This window comes from Lycium ferocissimum, chromosome 4, assembly GCF_029784015.1.
Source record: "Lycium ferocissimum isolate CSIRO_LF1 chromosome 4, AGI_CSIRO_Lferr_CH_V1, whole genome shotgun sequence".
NCBI classification, from domain to species: Eukaryota; Viridiplantae; Streptophyta; class Magnoliopsida; order Solanales; family Solanaceae; genus Lycium; species Lycium ferocissimum.
Window position 1 is genome coordinate 17,129,091 of NC_081345.1, and position 4,793 is coordinate 17,133,883.

Consider the following 4,793-nt stretch of genomic DNA (forward strand, 5'->3'; position numbering starts at 1 on the left):
GGCCATTCTTTATAGTGAGGTATTCAGAAGATCAAGGGACTCGTGCACGTTCCTCGTGTGGGTGGTCTGATTCGATTGATATTGGAGGAGGCTCATAGCTCCAGGTATTCTATTTATCTAGGGGTGACGAAGATGTACCGTGATTTGAGACAGCACTACTAGTGGGGCCGGATGAAGAGAGATATTGCAGATTTTTTTACTAAGTGTGGGAATTGTCAGCAAGTCAAGTAGGAGCACCAGTGACCTAGGGGTGTGCTTCAGAGGATGCCCATTCTCGAGTGGAAGTGAGAGAGGATTGCCATGGATTTCGTTGCAGGCAAGTTTGATTCAATTTGGGTTATTGTTAATCGGTTTACTAAGTCTGCATATTTCATCCTCGTTCAGGTTACATATAACACAGAGAAGTTGGCCAGGAATTCCAGTATGGATATGGCGTCGTTCGAGGCTTTTTATGGTATGAGGTGTCATTCTCTTATTGGGTAGTTTAATGTTTTTGAGCTTCGACTATAGGGTACATATTTTCTTAGAGAGTCTTTAGACAAAATGAAGCTTATTCAGGAAAAGCTTCTGGCAGCTCAAAGTCGGTAAAAGATGTATGCAAACCGGAAGGGCCGGGATTTAGAGTTTATGGAGGGCGAGCAGGTTCTTCTAAAGATTTCACCCATGAATGCTCTTATGAGGTTTGGGAAGAGGGGAAAGTTGAGTGATACGCTCAAATTACACTTATTAGTGGTGTAAAGCGAACGTTGTCAAATGTAGTAACCCAAACAAGGTTGGGGTCGAATCCCATAGGAAATATGGAGAGAAAAGGGTACTAATTGTATGCGATACTAGTCTTTAAGGGCTTTAATCCTATTCCGAATAGTTTGAAATATTTGTTGTGTAATGTAAAAGAATACTTTGACTTGACTTGTAATTAATGCGAGAGCGAGACTAAGGTTGTGTTCCCAGCTTTGATTAGATATTATGCTTCAGGTTTCAATGTGATATACTTCTAATGGTTGTTCTAAAGGTATGCACACGATCTTTTAAGGACTTCCTAATATTTCCCAACAGTTAGGCCATATTTCTTCTTTATGATTTTTCCAAATACGAAAGAGTTGAAATCGAAGAGCGACCAATAATGCCAATTAGAATTATTCTTATTCCTAAGTTAGTCTATTAAACGAGAGTTAACGCCCCGAGTCATTGTTATTCAATCTTACCAACGCTAACTCTCTTTTCCAAGAAAAGTTAGTATACTGGCTTAGGCTAATGCTTGCAATCATTACCCAACACTAAAACACAAAGATTGAATAAATACCAACAACCATTATGCAGATATCAATAGTAGAAACCCATTCACATAATACCCATCATGGGGTCCACAACCTTAGAACTAAAATTAGCTACTCATAAAGCTTAAAAGATAACATAATATACTTATAATAGTAATACAATGTAGAATGAGGGCGAAGTTGATGCCTTAAATGCCCCCAACAACTTCACAAATATCAAAGGCTAAGAGTTAATGCTCTCAAGTTGCTGAATAATTGCTAAAAAACCTAAACTTAAGTATTTATAGGGCCAAAAATCGTGCAAAAGTTCTGGACAAAAACACCCTTCGCGGCATCATTACGGACCGTAACATGGGGTACAGTCCGTCCTTCGGTTCCGTCCTTTGTCAGCTTCTCAGAGGTCAGTTGTGACGGCTTCTTTCGATGGACTGTAACACAGGTTACGGTCCATATTTTCTTGTATTTCGGATTAGTCTTCAGTGGATAATGCATTACGCCCCACGTTACACCCCGTAACCTGTGTTACAGACCGTCCTTCAGGTCGTAACATTGAAAACACTTTGGCATGTTACTGCAATTTCCCTTCAAAGTACGATCCATATTACGGCCCGTAACGTCCCATCAATGTACGATCCATGTTACGGCCTATTCCGAACCGTCCTTATGAGCCATCACGTTGATAATCATTTTACTCCAAGTAGTCCGTTTTTTCAGCAATTTCCGTCATTTTTGTTCCTTCCTTAACCAACCCTACAAAACACCAAAATAAGATAAGAAACGACATAAAAACACTTAAAAACAAGTAAAACTTCTAGCAAAAAGACATCAATTGTGCCGAAATTCACGGCACATCAACACCCCCAACTTAAGCCTTTGCTTGTCCTCAAGCGACTATAATAAAACTCACTATTGACACACGACATCTAGCAAGCTAAGAATGCCTACGGTAGTTTTGGCACATACTTCTAGCATATACTCCCCAATCCAAGAAAAGTATTGGGCTCTTATCAATGTCCTATTTGTGACAGAAGACGCACATTTCAGAACAATTGTAATTCACTATGCAGCCTCAATTAATGACATGACCAAAATATGGGAATCTCTATGCACATGAAACTCAATTTTTGGAAAGTCAGTCAACTCACAATCTACAATCCTTACGCCCTCCCATAGACCAAAGAATGTCCCAACACACATATTTACAAGATAATGGGGACAACAGACTAGAGAGAATCGAAAGACACTCACACTCACAAAGAAATTTGCCTATCATACTTGCACATACCATAGGTTTTCCCTTATATCCAATGCCTTCAACTTTGAACAGTTCGATTGTGATCACACTAGGACTTTGTGGCTTGTAATGTAGGCTTAGGGACGGGTAGGATAAATATTCGGATCATAGTGACTCACCCTCCTTGACACTACATTTGACTTCATTCACCTTTTTTCTTTTTATTGTTGACCCTACAGCTCCGGCGTGGATTTATTAACACTTTTTGAGAAATATTTTTAGAAAATTGAATTTTTTTTTTTTTGAATAACTATCTATCTATTCTAACCACACCGAATCATGCTCCACATTACTCACGATCACCCCCAACTTAGGCTTTTGGCCTCTTTTATCATTCTTTAGTGTCATTATTTAGGGACTTGGTGCCAAATGGGTTTATTCACGAGAAGGAATGGAGGTTTGTTAACGGCTAATCAAAGAAAAAGTCTATAGGCCAAAAATGGGAGACTAGGGATCATTTTCTGTACAGGTTAGGCTCATTTAAGATAAACAGGCTCTGGAGTCAATACAAACAAAGCCTAAGATCACTTCACAACCAAACTTTCCGTAGAATTCACGCACGACCAACCGGGCAAGTTCTAGATTACAAGCACTATACACAAATGGAGACTAAGAACTCACAACACAATGGCATAAGGATTGTTTTACTACTCTGACTTGAATTCCGTTTGAAAATTGCACACACATGGACACCCTTTATTTGCAATGTCATTAAAAGAACCATACATGTCAATATCAACAACCCATTCTTGATGTACATCACAAAATTTTCGGAGGGACATCGTTGACTTGTAAAACAGTTTTATATATGCTAGAAAACACGGACCACCACCACTTAAGTCATCCTTACTTTACTTTAACTAAACAGCCTAAACATGCCAAGTTCAACATAAATAAAACCCCTGAGGAAAAGAACACATGGCAAAGAACAGCCGAGGAGGGTATCACAATATAAAATAAAAACAATCTTTAGACCAAAACAAATGCCAATAAGTACCCTACACTCCCCAACTTAGAAATATTCATTGCCCTCAATGCATCTATATAATCCATCAACAAAATGTAGGGCCTCCCTGAAGCGCACTAGGCACTTGGATCTGCTGCAAGTATCATGAGGTTGGATAACCTTGGAGGTAGGGGCAATGGTGGTATGCTCAGTCATGGTCGCCGTCTCAGGCTTGCCAACATTAGCAATCCCAGGCTCATCGTGGAGCAGAAGTATGGTGAGCTTCTTTGAATGGGATGGAATTTGTTTGAAGTCGCTCATATGGTATGAGAACTCAACCGGACTCGCGTCGGATCTTCTTCGGTTTTGCTGCTCCTCCTCCTCATTTTGAGGGCGCATGGCATCAAATGGATCAAGACTCTTGAGAATGGTATCAAGATTTTCATCATCAAGTTGGACTCTCTTACGCTTCCCTTTAGCCGAAGAGTGGGTGTCCTCTTCCAACTCCTCCTCATGCTCATCGTCGACCGTTTCCTCAATCTCAACATCCCCAACTAAACTCTCAACTAGGCGATACAAGCTACGTACCGAATCTGTGTACTTTCGGGGCTCTGCTCCATCATGCTGGCCACTTCCGTGCCTTGATTTCGCACGTCATCCTTTGGTGTCATGACTCACTCCGAACACTCCCTAATTCCATAGCGGGGTGTGTCTTAGTAAGATCTGTCATTCTGTTCTCAATACCTTATATCTGAGAGTGGATCTGTAGGTGGTCATCAGCCATCTACTCTTTGATCGGCCTTAAAGCTGCATCAATAGCTTTTTTTGTATACAACTTCAGCTTTGTCATGATGCGCTGACACAACATGTCGTTCATCTGCTTCCGGGACCAGCTGCCCTAAAATTTTCTCGATTGAAAATCATCTTCCTCGCAAGTTCTGGTGGGACTCCCGGTATGGGCTGAGTCGGTGCCGGACTCGCTCCGATGGAAGAGATGGGACCACCGAGGTGGGTGGGTGGAGTTGGCATGGGTACGGAAGCAAAGTCGGTCGGTGGAGCATCGGAATACGTGGGCCGACCCGTGTCGGTGGCATCGGCATCCATAATAGCTAAGGCGAGAACATCGATCCGTTGGCCCCGGGCACATCAGAAGACAAGGCAGATGGCATTGTACCCTGACTCAACATATCATCTCTACCCTTTGTGATATCATAGATACTCTTGGCTACCACACTGTAGTCGATAAAGGGGAGGGGTTCTGGTCCCTCTCCCAAGC